The sequence below is a fragment of the Camelus ferus genome, chromosome 13 (assembly GCF_009834535.1).
Source record: "Camelus ferus isolate YT-003-E chromosome 13, BCGSAC_Cfer_1.0, whole genome shotgun sequence".
Classification (NCBI taxonomy): domain Eukaryota; kingdom Metazoa; phylum Chordata; class Mammalia; order Artiodactyla; family Camelidae; genus Camelus; species Camelus ferus.
Window position 1 is genome coordinate 25,542,382 of NC_045708.1, and position 17,401 is coordinate 25,559,782.

The 17,401-nt window shown below is 35.2% G+C and overlaps 1 protein-coding gene across 6 annotated transcripts in view; it reads left to right on the top strand.

Annotated features, from left to right (window-relative positions):
* THRAP3 (thyroid hormone receptor associated protein 3) overlaps positions 1-17,401 on the top strand; it is a 65,029-nt gene that overhangs the window by 11,670 nt on the left and 35,958 nt on the right. For 4 of the 6 annotated variants that reach the window (XM_006186322.3, XM_014560573.2, XM_032495951.1 and 1 more), the window contains one exon: positions 12,355-12,461. The gene's annotated coding sequence lies outside the window, so the exon portion shown is untranslated. Of the gene's footprint in view, positions 1-12,354; positions 12,462-15,758; positions 15,881-17,401 lie in introns of all 6 variants that reach the window. The other 2 variants (XM_032495950.1, XM_032495949.1) reach the window with 1 other exon arrangement.

Consider the following 17,401-nt stretch of genomic DNA (forward strand, 5'->3'; position numbering starts at 1 on the left):
ATATAGTATTTTTTTTTCTCCCTGAATAGTCAGCACCTGAATTGGACCTAATGTGCAGTTAAACAAAATCCTAGGAATTTAGCCTGATCTCTACTTTGCATTGTACAGATATTTGTGTGTCAGCTTAGTTTTTTTGAAGGTGATTCTGTAAACAGAAATATCTTTAAGGATTTAATTTGTTGTTTGGTGTTATGTAAGCATACTGGGGGAAAAAGCCTTAATGAAGTGTAAAATAAATAAATCTTGATTCGCTACCGAAACAATTTTGGAAAATAAAATGCTCATTGTTGAGTCTATCCCGTGTTATCCTCTCTCTTCCAACTTTCTTGTTTTTGTTTTTCAAACTGCCCTTTTAGAATATGTGCTATCTGCTTTACATGTTAATTATTTAATCCTGTGATGATTTTATAAGATCAGTGCATCTATTTTCTTGAGATGAGAAACTTAGTAGGATTGTACACCTTGTTCAGACCTGTGCAGTAGTGGAGTCAGGTTTCTAATCCAGGTTGCTCATCTATTTGCAAGATTCTTACTCTTAACCACTCTGCATATATTCCATTTATACCTTTGTATGCTTATCCTTCAGTGTGGAGTTATTTTCTTTGATTTGACCTTAAGAGCATTGCTTGATGAGTCCTATTTCAATCTTTGGAAGTTGTTTGCAAAAATCTAAATGTGTGTGGCTAAGAAGCTTGTGAGGTAAGTGAGAATGCTTGTACTCTTCTGTCACTTATAGAGAATTATATTAATCTTTTTTTCCTCTGGAGGACTGGGAAAGGAAGTCTAAAGTTAGCACAACCACAGTGTTCAAACATTTTTTTCATGCTTTTAAAGTGTGTAATCTATAGACTTGCAAAAAGTACAGAGAATAATACCACTAGTACCCATGTATTTAAGAGATCAGTTTAATAAATTTAAGAAATAAAGCTCTACCACCATAGCTAAGCCTTGAAGGATTATTTTCCCCTTCTCCCCCAACCTCTCTTCTGACTTGGTGTTTATGATACCTATGCATTTTTCTAGACTTCTATTAAAAATGTGTGCTTTCCTAAACAACGTATAGTATGTTTTTATGTGTTTTTAAAGCTTCATGTAAATTGATACCGATTTATTTTGTAACTTCTTTATCTGCTCAGCCTTATGTTTCTGGGATTCATTCATGGCATGTGTTCTTCATTTTCACTGTTGTATAATATTCATTGTGTGGATGTACTTTTGTTTACCCATTTTCCTTTTTATACTCAGTGTATTTCCAGGAATATTCTTGTATATATTTTCTACTGACCCGGTAGGATTTCTGTAGGGTTTATCAGTCTTTACCTTTATGGTTTATACTTAAAGTATCTTATTTCAAATCCTCTACCCTGAATTCCTAGATACTATCCTGTATTTTCTTCTAAAACTTTTCTTATAAGCATTTTAAAGTTTTTCACACTTAATGTTTATTTATATGCTTGTGTGTTTTTTAGTCCACTTGGAGTTAATTTTTGTCTGTTGTGAGGTAGGAGTCTGATTTTACTTTTTCCATGATTGGTTTTAATATTCATTAATATTCTGAGTCTAAAGTCCTGACTTGTTTTGGGGCTTTGTATAGTGACCTTTATACTTTGTGTAGTAGTCTTAATTCCTTTTTGCTAGGCTTAAAACTTTCTTAACTTTATGTATGAGAAATTGGAAAAATGTCAGTGTAATCTAAAACTAGATTTCCAGGAAATAGCAGGATTGTTAAATCAGGGATGGCATGAATTAAACAGCTGAATTAAATCTTTTGGTGGGAAAACTTGATTTACAAGAATCACTTAGAGGACATACAGTTCTCTTAGTAAGGTTCATAGTTATACTGGTGTTTATAGCAATCTGTTTTCCTGGTTAAACTTGTGAATATAGGGCTGATTCTGATGAGCTGTTACATTGCTTATAAATGCTTTGGAAATAAGATGCGTTTTGTGAGGAACCCTCTGCTTAGGTGTGTCTGGGTGGTCTTGGGGTTTGGTATTTTGTGGGAGGAGAAGGCTTGTCTTTCCCTAATGGTGTTTGTAAATTGATACTGGGTTAACATCAGTTGCAAAGCAGTTGCAAATTTATTTCTAGAATTAGCAGAACCAGAATATATATGGACATTTTGGCGAGATTTCCAAGATTGTTGATAAGATTATTTCTAATAGCAAGTTTGTTTGAAAATAAGTTTAATTTGGCAGTACTCAGGGAAGTAGTTTTGATCTTTGTGTCAGATCTATTTTTTTTTCCGATCTGTAATTTAAAAAGAAAAAAATCTCCAAAGATGAATGTGCTTTAGTAGATTCTCCAGCGTGACATAATCATATCTGAATTTGATGCCAGAATAACCTGTCACTAAGTATCTGTAACATTATTCTGGCATCAAATTCAGTCTCTTTCCTGTTGCTTATTTACAGATGAAAGCAAATGTGATTTATCTAGAAGTTGGTTAACCTGGTCTGATGCTCTTTGTTAAATGTGTTGTTAATCAAATTACTGTTTTGTATAAATTTTTTAGTAAAACTAAACAGTTGTGGAAGATATACTCTGCACCATTCACTTTTCCAGCTCTAATTTTTTGTTGTTAACTGAAATTGCCTTTCCAATAGGCCTTTAATGAATTGGATTTATTCTTATTCAGCATCCCCTGTAGCTTCCAGTAGAGTACATTTTAGCCGAATAATATAGGATTATTTAGGAATGTTTTCTAAGACATTTCATAAGGCATATTGAAAATTTTTTCTATTAGATGGTAAGTAACTGGGAAGAAAATTGAGAAATCAGAGCAGACTGGATGAAGTTTGTGACTTAAGGTTCTTTAACAGGTAAAAGGTAGCATGATGATGTGGAAAGAACTGGGGCACACTGAGAGCCAAGGGCCTGTAGCTCTAGTTTACCTCACCTTGGGCAAATCCCTTCCTTTCTCTGGGCTATTTCCCTGTAACTAGGGTTGTTCTAGGTAATGATTTCTAGGAGTGCTTCCAGTCCTTAATGCGCTGTGACTAACTCTAGTGAGGTTTGTCCAGAATCCTGATATTCTCCTGGGTCAGTTTTTGCATCTAGATTGAAGTAGATCACTGTCTTTTAATCACAAGACTCCGCTCTTTGATTAAAGCCAGCTGTAGACTGTTTCAGGGCGGTATGCCCTGTATGAGGTCTAATAATGAACTTTGTCTTTATTCTCCTAGTCACAGCTTTTTTTTTTTTTTTTTTTTTTTTTTTTTACAAATAACTATTTCAGTGAGATTTAGAAATAGTCATAAAAGTTGTTAAGTATAGGCTGGAAGTTACATTAATACCACGTTCTTGGCAGAATAATGATAACATTGAGCAGAGATAAACTGCCTTTTGTTTTATAACCACCTGGAAGGGCACAGATTTTCTGATTCATCTTTGTGCTTTTCACAGTGCCCAGTGAAGGAAATAAACAATTTTACTATTATTTGAGTGCTTGCTATATTACTGGGCACTGTATTATGATTTAGGTGTTTTTCTCATTTGATCATTACAGTAGCTAATAAGATAGTGTTGTCCCTATTTTATAGATCAGGAAACCGAGGCTTAAAAGAGTCAAAATGTTTAAATTAGTCTTTATGTGACGCCAGAGCCTGTACTCTCCTTGGTATGCTGCCTAGCAAAGCTATTATCCATTGGGTGCTCAGTGAAATACTTGTGAAACATTTTATGTTCATTGTTTTGGATCTTTATGTTAGTAGTATTTTTAGAACAGAGGACTTGCTGGTTCTAATAGGCCAACTGAGTATCTTACTAATTGGACTTACTTAAGGCAAGGTAACGTGTTTGGCAGTTGTGTTCCAAAGTGAAAAATTAAACCAGAGAGAGGAACTAGAAGTTGAGGATAGGGAGGGTAGACATCAGGGAGGAGACCTCTTTTCATTATATACTCTTATACAAAGTTTTACTGTGCGTATTATTACTAAACTGGAAAAACTAGGTAAAAAGAAGAATTAAATGTTTTAGTTTGCTCAGGCAGGTAAAAGTTTAAGTTAATATCTCAAGTTCTATGATTCTGTACATGCTTTATCCTTTTACAAAACTGTCTATGTGCTGTAATATGGATGAACCTTGAAGGCACTATGTTAGATGACATAAGTTAGATATAAAAGGACAAATACTGTATGAGTCCTTCTGTATGAGGTTCTTAGAGTAGTGAAATTCAGAGATAAAGTAGAATGGTGGTTCTGGTGGTGGGGGTGTTACTGTTAATGGGTACACAGTTTGAGTTTTGGAAGATGGTAAAGTTCTGGAGATCGATGGTGGTGATAGTGATAGTTGTATAACAATGTGAATATGCTAAACACCACTGAATTGAACTGTATGCTTAAAAATGGTTAAAATGGTAAATTTTGTATTATGTATATTTTACCATAGTTTAAAAAACACACACACTGTATAGCTAATATTTATTCATTTGTTTTCCATTCAATAAATATGTACCTAGACACTGGGGATACAAAAAGGAATTTGATCTGGTACTTGCCCTCAAGAAGCAAAATAATCTAGTAATACTGCTTGACTAGTAGTTTTCAAGGAAATAGAGGCTTAAGTTGTAAGGAAATGGTGATAGCTTATAAAAGTTGTAATGTGGTAAAAAGATAAATTCTAGAAAAGCAGCTTTTTTCTTTCTTTTTTTTTTGTTTTATTTTTGTTGAGTTGTAAAATTTGGAAAAGTAGGCTTTTAATTTCCTGACAGTCTTATATGCTGGATGGGCCAGAGGATTCAGATGAAAACGTTACTGTTTTGTCCTGATGCACCTCTGCGTAGCCTGAGAGCAAGATTTTAAAAACCACCTGTCTGGGTAGACTGTCAAGTGCACAGATGGCCTGTTGATCCCCCCCTCTCTCGTAAATTGAGAACCCGGGGCACAGAATAATGGTGTCATTTGGGGGCAGACTCATTCAGCCTGGAATCAAGTTTAAGTTTGGGTTTGTTGCCTAGAGTGTTCTGCTTTTTAAGAGATTTTGAAGACGTGGTGTCATATTCTGAGTCTGCCGTCAATCCAAATTCTGAATTATCAAGAGAGGGAAGGTAGTTGTTTAATGAGCACGTGGTTACCCATACCAGCTAGTTGAAGTCTTTTAGCGCTGTCATTTTGACATTGGCCTGATTAATAATACTTACTATGGAGTGCTTACAGTGTGCTAAGCACTGTTTCAGTAACTTTGTAAATTAATTTATTCAACTTTCATAAATCTTTGTAATAGGAACCAGTTTTACAGATAAGGAAGCAGAGATAGTGAGATTCAATTAAGTAATTTAGCTCAAGTCTCAAAATTAGTTGGTGGAGTGGGAATCAATCAAACTTAGGCTGTCTGGCTTTAGAGCACATGCTCTTTTACTGTTTGTTGGGTTAGTTCTTTGCTTACAGCTTTGGAATGATTGATTACTAATTTTATTTGCCTTACTTTAAGTGGCTGGGCATAAGTTTTAAAAAATGACATTTTCTACCATTTGAGACTACAGTTTTGAGAGTTACTACTCCTTAAGGGTTTATTCTTGTTTGGCTGTTTGCACTAAATGCTTTTGTTAGGCAAATAATGTGGAATCCGAGTTAGCAAGCTTTTTCTGTAAAGGTCTGGATAATTCTTCAGAATTGTAGTACTTCAATAAGAGAGAAAAACATTTTTATTGGCAGAATTCAAATACATAATAATTGAATAAAATTATTATAACACAGGTCTGTTAGAAGAATGGAATTCTTTTGGGGAATAACACTTCACTTAATTGGGGTCCGGAGTTAACCTACAATTTATGGCAAATGTTCATCTGTTAATGATGAAATCTGTAGTGAGATTTTACATATGTCATCTTTGAAAGTGTCTTTTTGCACACATAGGTCCTGCCAAATGCTAATATTAACCCATGAGCATATGATCTATCTTGAGCATATTCATCACCTGGAAGGCATTTGTAGAATTCTGCTAGATTCTTTTCTTGATATTTGCTTTTTAGCCTGCTGTTAACACTGCAGATGAATTATTTCCAACTGGAGATTAGGTGGAAGCTCCTCAGTTGCAGTTAGGATGGATTTTGAAATATGGAGATTTCCTTTGTGCTTGCATTGAGGAAATACGCTGAAATTGTAGTTTGAGCTAAGAAAATATGATTGCTTCAAATTTATGTAGGAATGGAGATCTCATTCTGTGTTTTACCTTTTCCAGTACAGGAAATGAAAAAAGTAACATTACTTGCGATTCAGACAATGTTTGTTCAAATTAATTTGCTGTAGTATGTTTCCCATTGAAGTGTTGTTTTGTCTTGTTAATTTTCAAATGGATTTGTTAATAAACATTATCAAGTGTGCAGCAAAAGCTAATTTCCAAAGCCATTTAATATTCAGTAATAGTGTTTAAGAGTGATTGTTCTTGTTTAGAAAGTTTTTAAATTCAGCGTTGAGCTAGAAAAAAAATCGCAATAAAATTTTACTGCTGCTAAGCCATTTAACTGCTGTTTTGGTAGGGCAAGTAAGTATTCACCTGTTTCTTACAAAAATGCATAGAACTGATGATGGTTAAGTCTACAAAAGTGGGTTGAGAGCAGATAAAGGTCACTCTTAACAATAAGGTGGTAGATTTAAAATTTTTTTTTACAGAGTACCTGCTGTTGAACAGTACAGTGGTTAAACCATATGCTTTAAATACTTCACATTTTCACAAGTTTTGTAAATGTGTATAGCTAAGCCCTTTCTTCTCCACATGTATTTTTACTACCATAATTTGTGACACATCTTAGTGGATTCAAGTTCATGTTGTATTGAATTTATGTTCTCAACTTTTTTGAAAAGATTCTCTCGGTGGTTTTCCACACAGACTGTTCATAGTGTTCAGTCACTTCAAACTCAGCATTGACTTCCCCAGTTAACAACTGAGCAGAATCAGTCATATCTTTTGAATCAAGAGCCATAGAACACCACCCACAATCATTTGCCTTTTTTTTAGACAAATGTTTTTTGAACAGTTTCAGATTTACAGACAGTTTGGGAAAATAGTATACAGAGGGTTCCCATATATATACTCCATACCCATTTCTCCTGTTAATAGCTTACATTAGTACGGTACATTGGTCACAACTAATGAACCAATATTGGTGCATTCTTATTAACTAAAATCCATACTTTATTCAGATTTTGTTAGTTTTTACCTCATGTCATTCTTCTGTTCCAGGATCCCATCTAGGATATACATTAAGTTGTCATGTCTCCTTAGGCTTCTCTTGGCTGTGACAGTTTCTCAGACTTTTCTTTTTTGGGTAACCTTGACAGTTTTGAGGAGTACTGGTTAGATGTAGAATGTCCCTCAATTGGGAATTGTCTAATATTTTTCTCATGATTAGACTTGTGTTCTGGATTTTAGGGGAAAGACCACAGAGATAAAGTGTGCCATTTTCATGACATGATATCAAGGAGTACATGCTATCAGTATGACTTCTTGTTGTTAACCTTGACCACCTAGCTACGTTTCTCCAATGTAAATTATGCCTCCCCTTCCCACCATAATGTTCTCTTTGGAAGAAAATCGCTAGGCACACTCACCTCTGCTTAAGGAGTGGAGAGTTATATTCTACCTCCTTGACAGTGGAGTATATACATAATTTTCTTGTATTTCTTCTGCATGGGAGATTGGTCTCTTACCCATTTAAGTATTCAGTCATTTATTTTTATCAGTATGGACTCATGGATTTTTATACTTTGATTTATAATCCAGTACTATATTTTGTTTTAATTTTTCTGATTTTTTACCATTGAGAGCTCTTTCAGTTGGACAGGAGGAGTATCCTTTTGAGATACCCCCTTTATTGTGTGTAGTGGTTTTGTTTGTTTAGCACTTCCTCACTTTCTGTCACTATAAGATATTCCCAAGCTCATCCAGTTTAGTCCCTGCTCCAGCCCTAGATTCAGCTATTTCTCCAAGGAGCCCTCTTTTCTTTTATTGGAGAATGGTATTAGAAATCAAATCTGGGTGCTAGGTGTGCTCATTGCTACTGGAGGGTTATTGCTCCTAGGTCTTCTCAGCTGACAAAACAGAGAAGTGTGTCTGTATACTAATATATACCATATACCTATAGAAATATCTGTAAATATTTGATATTTCTATATATATCCATTTGTATCTATATTAAGCTAAACATGAATTCATACTGATAACTCCAACTCTAATCCAGTACCTCATTGATCATTTTTCATTTCCCTCTTTTTTGTCTGTAACCTCTTACTCTTAACAAGTGAGAAACTTGGTTCTCACCATCTTCCATCCATTTACTTACTAGTTCCAGTATACATGTAATGTAGTGGTTTCAGAATTGTTAACCTATACCCTTTAACAACTTTACAACTAGAACAACTTTAACAAATACGGGTGGTTATGTACAATTCCTTTTTTTTTTTTTATGCTCTGTTTCACTCATTTCCGAAGTTACTTAGGTCAGCACCTTTCCGTTCCACCTGCCTTATTTTTTAATTGACTACTTATATTGTTCCATTGTCCTTAGCTTTTCAATCAAAAGAGGCTAAAAGTCTTAAACAAGTTCATATTCTCCAGACACATTTCTTAGGCTGCCTCAGTCAAACATGATTTAATTAACTCACTGTTAAATGGTTTTGCTTCTTATGCTATGCAATACTCAGAAACTTACTTTGGTTGTAGCCTCATTTTTATTTTTTATCTTTTGTTTTTATGAAGATCTTCTGTTGTGATAAGATACTCTGTTTTAAATTTTTTTAATTTTTCTGACAGTTGGTTTCCTGTGAGTTGGGAATATTGTGATGAGTGCTTAGTTTTGTTATGTCGACACATTGTATTCATGGCACAGCTGTGGTGTCATTTCATAATAAACACAGTGCCATTGCCATCTAATTGGATAAAAGAATCATCCACACTCCACACTGTGCCTTAAATGGTAACATTCAGAGTCCATTTTCTCGTCTTGTTTTGACATAGTGAATATGTGCTGGTTATTTTAAAAAAGTAATGAAATGCTTTTGAGTTATAAGTGGTTCACCATAATTTGTTGCAGTGCAAAGTGATGAGACCACTGCTTGCAGTCACTTTTGCAGCTACTCAACTGTGCAGTTTTAGGGTGGAAGCAGTTTATCTGAATGAACATGGCTGTGTTCCAGTAAAACTGTTCATGGTTACTGAAATTGGAATTTCGTAGAATTGTCATATGTCATGAAGCACTGGATATTTTTCTACTGTTAAAAAATGTAGAAACTGTTCTTAGCTCATAGGTGATAGAAAAATAGGTTGGGCTAGATTTGGCCATTGTGCCGTTATTTGCTCACCCTTCCCCCCCAGTGTAGGAGGCCCTGTATACACGACACATTTGGAAATATCTGCCTTTCTCTCCAAAACCATTCATAGTAATTTGACCAGTTTTGGATTCAATCTTTGTTCCTCCTGATACCAGGGAAGCTACTTGGAGCAAGATATTGCAGTTTTCTGCAGGAAAACACTAAAAGGTTTATTTGTCCAGCTGTCATAATTTTAACAATTTCTAGTATTTTTTTTAATGAGGAATGACTCTTAATCCTAGATTTTATCATTTATTGGATACTTTGGATTAACGTGAATAGAAGACACTGTCCTCTTTTTTTCACTTTTATTGGTATCAACTTGCTTTTGAAACTAGAGCACATTAGTTCTTAAGTAATATAGAAGCAATTTGTGCCTGGTGGTTTAAAGGACTATCTTTGACCTCAGGTTTATAGGAGCAGGCAAGGTCATCCTTGTCCTTCCTCACGCTCTAAATCTCTCAACAAATGATTGCCAGGGGTGCCTTAGGTGAGATAAGAAAAAAAATTTGAAGTCTTCTTTAACTATAGGAGGTAAAAATGCTATGACCCACTCTTTGTTTGGATTTTGGAACTGTGTTGTTACTTAAGGTGTAGTGATGTGTGAAATGTGGGAGCATTCTGAGCTACATTCTGGTCTAAGCCACTGCTGTCCTTTACCTGGATAATACAATTTCTTCTGCTCTTGCCCTGTTAAAGTCTGTTCTATACCCAGCAGCCAAAATGGGCCTTTCAAAACATAATTCTGGTCATTACTACTATGCTGAAAACACTGCGTAGCTGCCTACATTCCCTCTAGGGAAACCAAAGTCCTTACGACAGCCTGCAAGAAGGCCCTTTCCATTCCCCCATGTCTGTGACCTGATCTTCCAACTGCTCCCTGGCAACTGTTTGCATTGCAGCCACTCAGTTTTTCCCTCTTGCTCAGGTACGCCAAGCATGTTCCCTCCCCAGGGTCTTTGCACTCACTTTTTCCTCTCTGGTCCCCTTTGCCTTCGCATAAAGCACAGCTTACTCTTCAAGTCTTCTACCTGCCTTGACCACTTTGCGTGAAATAGTAACTCTTATTCCCCGTGTGCCCCTCCATCTGCCCTTAAGAATGAATCTTCATTGCTAGAATAGTGCCTGGCAATGTAGTAGGTACTTAATAATTTTTTTGTTGAATAAGTGGACAGTTAGAAGGAAAATTGTGCAGAAGGAGAAAAGGTATATTGTTGGCAATGTCCTTGCTAATACACTGGTATCTGTCAAAGGGAGGTTCAGGAGAATGAGGCTGATAAGTTTCTTCTCACTGTCCAGATGGCACAGGCAGGGCAAGTTTGAGGGTGCATAAAAGCTGTAGTGGCAGGGATGACTTAGGACTTCAGGTATCTCCTTACTGTCATAGAATAACTAAGGGCCAGAGCCTCAGATTTGCTTTCTCCACCCATTGCAGCAATGGAAAATCGAAGGTTTGTGGGTTGATAAAATTCTTGCCAGTGTCCGAGAAGAGGGTAATTAATAGGAAGGAAAATGGTGGGGTAGTGAAAATAAAAGGGGTGTGTGGGTGTGTATTAAGTGATTAGAATTTTAAGGATGGATGTATTGAAATAGTTCTTTTCTTTAGTTAGTGCATTGTAGAGTAAGCAGTTTCCAGTCTTGTAGCAGTCATCAGGATTTCCCTTAAGCTGACTGTTGTGTGCCCCTGTGCCTCTGCAGTTAGAAATAGGGAAAGAAGTTTTGGCTCATATAATCTAGGATGAATTCTGAGCATAACCTGCAAGAAGTATGCAAAAGTGTTTTGAAAGAATTTTTTTGGAAGTGCTATATTTTTGCTGTCTATCAGCTAAGTAAATACATGTCAACACTGTCATTAAATTGATAAATTGAGTACTAATTTCATCTGGATGAAAGTCATCCTATTAGGTTTAAGAGTAGGTTTTTGTTGCCTCTTTGCAATGTTAATTATCTGATTACCTTTGATAAAGGTCAGAAGTTTATTGCGTGGGTATTCAGTTTACTCAGCAAACACCTAACAGTGTTAGGTATATAGAGTTTGCAGCCCCGTGAGGTGAGTTGACATATTAACAGACACAGTGAGATGAGTGAAAGGAAGGAGAGACATGTCTAGGGTAACAGAGAAGCAGTACCTAACTCGGCCTGGGTGAGCCCGGAACAGCTTGCTGGGGAAGGAGACCCTCATAAGAATGAGTAGGTGTTTGGTGAGAGGGGAGGAGGCTTTCTTGGCTGAGGGCTCCATATGTACTAAGCTTAAGGAGATGCGATCCTTTCTTTCCTGGCGAAAAAGGCAAGGATTCAGCTGTGCGTAAACCACAAATTTCAGTGACAGCTAAGGTGGGTGTTCTTGATTAAGTGAATGCTGAGTCAGAAAAGAAAAGATTAATGTCAAGACGGCATTTTCAGATTATTTGAATCTTGGGTACTTTACAGTATTATTAAAGAAAGATAAAACTAATAAGCTAGGAGCGGGGACATTAACTACATACTGAGCTTGCTGATCTTGCAAGTTAGTTTTCATATTTGTTTTGGGTTAATACGACATAGCTTTGATATATGACCATGTTAGTAATGTTTAAATCTGGGAATATTTAAACAACTGGATCTGAAGGGTTTTTGGTGCTAAGAGGGATTAAGGTGGGGGTACTTTAACTTGAAATTATTTGTTAAATTTAGTTAAACATACTTTAATTAATTGTTGTTATTATTGATTTTGTTTCAAGCACTTAATTCTTCTGAAGTACTTCTCCAGGTTGAATTAGGGAGTTTGCAAATTAGTCTTGCATAATGCAAACCATAGCACCTGAAACCCTGCCAGTGGAAGTGTCAGGCTCCAAGAGGAAGGTTTTAGCCTTCCATGCTGCAGCCTTACAGGCGGGCAGAGACCCTCAGGCCAGTGTACTTTGAGAGAGAACCCTGTGTCCACTTGAAGTGAAGTTGAGGACTAACGGAGAGTTTCTGCTTATAGGTTTCAAGCATCTATATTTCAAGATGGAATCTACAAGATTTGGATATCTGTTTTATCACTGCTTATTTCTTCTCATTCCAGAATTGTACCCTGACTTTGTAAATTGGAGAAGCTAGCAGCACTGCCAGTGTTCTTTGAGGTAGTGTCTCTTTGGGATCTGGTTCACGTCGAATCATTGTTCAAATAAGGTAAATGCATGGTGATAAAAGGAACTAATAATAACTTCACTCGCTATAACTTCACTCACCTGTCTTATGTTAAGAGTTGTTTATCCAGAAGACCCTTTAATGGAAGGAAGTTCTGGATTCTCATTAAGCAATGTTTATTTTTCAGTTTAACCAACTGAAACAAGATGATAAAGTAGTTTTGCTCTCCTGATTCCATCTGAAGTTATAGAATCAACAGTTACTTTTTAATTTTAACTAACTTTTGAGTTTTTTAGTAACACAACTTTATTCACTTGGAATACTGAAAAAAATCAGCCATAAACTTGACATATATAATCATTGTTAATATTTTGGTGAACAGACTCTTTTCATGATTATGTTACTTGAGTAAGTGTGTGTGTGTTTAATTAGAATTGGAATTGTGCTTTTTTTGTCACCTGGTTCTTGTTAAGTTTTTTTTCTGTTTGCAGTTTTAAATGACTAATGGCATTTCAACACTGAATGTGCCATATAATTTATTTAACTAGTTTCTTTTTGGTAAACGTGTAGGCTTTTCTCATTTTTCCCTGTCTTAGATAACTATGTGATGAATATGAATAAGTTTATACATGCAGTTGACTTCCCACCATAGTACATTTTCTTCTCTTAATCTTAAAAAGCATCTTATATATTTACTTATACCCTTTTTTGTTTTCCTTTTTATTAATGTATGTACAGAAACCCTATACATAGACATGTCAGGCCATCAGCTCCATGGGGCTTTTTATGAAAAACAGCCCCTCCTGCCTGCCTGCTTCCTAGTCCCCAGAAGGAGTCATTTCCAACTCTTTACTGTTTCTTTTGGCATTATCTCTAATAAACTTATTTTGCTACTTACAGATTTTTCAGTTTTGGTTGTTATCAACTTCTCACCTTGGATAGTGGTTGATTCCTGTAGAAGTCTCACCACCTCACATACCCACATTTATTGTCACTCTGGTTACATGTAGTGTAATTTTGGTTAGTGCAGTATTCACTGTTAATATTATGGTTATGTATAGCTTATTCACAGCCAGATCATGTTGCATGCTATGGTTAATTTTCCTTTTTTTGCCTGACTGCTCATTGTCTCTTGTTAATAATAACCTTTTTCTGGTCTGTTTTGTTTAGTTTCTGTGTTCTTATAAGTATTTTCTTTCTAAACTTGCCTAGAAGTGTAAATCTTCCTCAGTACTTTAAGAATTTTAGTTATATTATAAATTTTATTTTCTTAGGGATATTTGTAAATCTGTTTTATTCTGGACATCTGCTCTAGGCAGCTGCCCAGCTGTCATGTGTATTCCAACACCTCATCCTAATGATTTTTTCTGCCTCTGTTGTATTGGATCCTGTTAATCTTTTCCCATAGCCTTTTCCCTTTTGATTTAATCTTACTTTGGCGGAGCACTTTTCTCTGTTAGCTTCCTGAGGAAAGGGTATACAAGAGGTGGATTTTTTTTGGATGTGCCTGTCTGAAAATGCCTTTATATTGCACTCATATTTATTGTTAGTTTGGCTGGGTATAGAATTCTAGTTTGTAAATCATTTTCCTTTAGAATTTTGAAGATGCTGCTCCTCTTTTTCCCAGTGTTCTGAAATTTCATAATGATGTTCTTGGTAGTTGTTTTTATCCAGTAGACTGAAATTTATGTCCCTCAGTTCAGGGAAATTTTCTAGAATTGTGTCGATTTTTCTCCCCTTTATTTTCTATGTTCTTTTTCTGGAATTAATACTGTTTGGATGTTGGATTTTTTTGGACTGATGCTCTAATTTTGTCTTTTTCTGCTGTTTCCGTCTCTGCTTTTGTTCTACTTTTTGGGAGATTTCCTTGGCTATGTTTTTTAACCTTTGTTGTATTTTCTTCCCCACTTGTGTTCAGATATTTTATTTATGTATGTATTTTTTCATGTTAGCAAGATTTTTGTTTAGTCAGTCTGACTCCTTCATACAATTCTAAACAACCTCACTCTCTGTAAGAATATCATTATGTCCATCATACATTTACAGAAGTTTTGCCTTCTACAGCTGTCAGGACAAACTGGCAAAGGTTGGTTCTTTAAATTTTATCATGTGGGTCAGGGATTCCATTTACAATAAATTACAGACAGCTTTCTCCTTACATCTGATGAAGATTTTTTTATTGGCTGACAGGATAAGATTTATTTTTTAAATTTTATTTTATTGTGGTAAGAACACCCAAGATGAAATCTACCCTCTTAGCAAATTTTTAAGTATACAGTACCTTATTGTTGACTATAGATAGTGTTGTACAGCAGATCTCTAAAGCTTACTCATCTTTCTTAACTGAAACTTGATACATATTGATTAGTAACTGCCCATTTTCCCCTTCTCCAGCCCCATGACTGTTCTACTCTTTGAATTTATGAATTTGTCTATTTTAGGTACTTCATATAAGTGGAATGATGTAGTTTTTATCTTCAGTGACTGGCTTATATCACTTAGTATAATGTCTTCAAGGTTCATCTATGTTGTCACATATGCAGAATTCTTTTTAAAAGCTGAATAGTATTCCATTGTGTGCATATATCCCATTTTCTTTATCCATTCACCTATTGATGGACATTTAGGTTTTCCCACATCTTGGCTATTGTGATAATACTGTGGTGAACATGGGAATGCTAACATTTCTTTGAGATCCTGATTTCAGTTCTTTTGGATAAATACTCAGAAGTGGAATTGATGCATATGTCTTCTTGTATTTTTAATTTTCAAGAGATCCTTTTTTTTCTCTGAATGAAGCAGAGATGAAATAGCATGGTGTTTAAGATTGTGAGTAGTTTCCTCATGTGTAAAATGGGGGGGTAATAAATAGTACCTAACCCATAACAGTATTGTAAGTTAAATGAATTAATATATGTAAAGCATTTAGAGAAGTGCCTGGCTATAATTTTTTATTATTTTTACTACATTCCTGTCCATACATGACAGATATAATGTCTTTTATCTTTGAGAAAGTTAATGGTAGTCTTTTAAATAGGCTTAGATAAGCCTATGAAGTAGACACTAGTATTTTCTTTTTTAGTGGTTTGCTTTTTTATTTTGTCATTAATCAGTTGTCCCAGCTCTTTTTTTTCTTTTTCCCCAACTCTTGATTTATCATTTTTTCTAGTGTTTTGAAAAGTTGCCTTCATGAGAGTGTATTAATAGGGTATATTTCTAAACTTTGTGTTTTGTTCCATTTATCTGTCTAATCTTGTACTAATACTCAATCTTTTTATTATTTTTGCCTTTTTTTCATCTTTAAATACTTAGTAATGCAAGCCTTTCTTCTCTCTCCAGACTCAGCAAACAAAATACAATTGATACTTCCATACTTCTTGGTTGTCTCCATATGGAACTCTGGCAGTTCTTCAAGAGACCTTTAAATACTGGAAACTAGAAAATAAAGACTAGAAGGATATGTACGTAGGAATCCAGTTTCATGTTTTTAAAAATAAGCATACTGAATTTTCATCTCAAAGATTCTTTGTGTTTTAAAGCTGCTTTTGATTTTTTTGATTCAGTCGGTAGACATTTCAGGGCTTGTCACAGTGCCTGTTCTCTGTGCTGGGGGTACCAGCAGTGAGCAAGACAGAGAGGACTCCAGTTCTTGAGGAGCTTTCATTCTAGTTTGGAAAGGCAGATAAGATAATTTCAGATTTTCCTAAATGCTTGGAAAGAAATAGGACTACAAGATAATAGTGAGGTGTCACTCGATGGGATGCTTAGGAAGAAGACATTTTCCAGTTAAGTGACAGGCTGAGATCTGAAGGATGATTTAAGAGCCAGCCATGTTTGAGACTGCAGAAAAGTGTTCATGTAGAGAGAATGGCAAGTGTTGCAAATACTGAGACTGTAAATGTTCAAGGAATAGAAAGAAGGCCTTTGTGGCTCCAGTAGAGTGGAGTGATTGGGGAGAGAGTGGTTTGAGTTGATGTTGGAGAAGTAGGCAGGGGCCAGATCACTTAGAATCTTGAAGTTATGGCAAGCTAGAGTTTTCATATATAAATCTGATGAATTCAGTTTTCTTCCTTTTTAAAAAAACCAAATACAAGATGTTCTAGGAAATAATTAGACCTATTTCTATATGTATTTAATATACTGTTCCTTAAAGAAACCCAGAGAGGGGAGTTGGCACTGATCACATGTATCTAAACTAAGTTCTGGTTGAGCGTTTGGATCTACCTGGGACTGGGGTAGTTGAGTGGTCTCTAAATTTAAATAGCTCTGCATAGTGCCTTAATTAATTTACTTTAAATGGAAGCAGCAGGTTGGGGTCTTGATTTCTTTTGTAGACTCAGGTGACTGGTAAGATCCAGAATGATAACAAATCTTGAAATTATTTTTGGTTTCTTTTGTGGAGTTGTGTGTTTATGTAAGACATCTCTTCCTCCTTCAGCTTATCTGGTGAAGTACAGGTATAAATGGAAAGACATCAGGTAGTTAGCTCAATAGGAAAGTCTTGGTAGATGAAGACTAGAAATTGCAAAAATAAATGATGAATTTAAAAGTGACTAATATTGGATCTGGTTCACAATTTGAGCATTTGAAGACAATTTTTATAATTTTTGTTGTCCTTGATGACAAGTCTATCCAAAAGAACTCCATTGTGAGCCACATGTAATTTCAAATGTTCTAGCAGCCACATTAAGAAAATAAAAAGAAGCAGATGAAATTAATTTTAATGATACATTTTATTTTTTATTTTAATTTATATATATTTTTTGTTGATGTATAATTCTCATTCACAGTGTGTCAATTTCTGCTGTACAGCACAATACTTCAGTCCATACAGGAACATACATATATTCATTTTCACATTTTTCGCCATAATTTACTACAAGATACTGAATATGGTTCCCTTGGCTATTAATGGTACATTTTAAATAGTGTATCCAACACATTCTCATTTCAACATGTAATTAATACAAAAAATAGTTAGT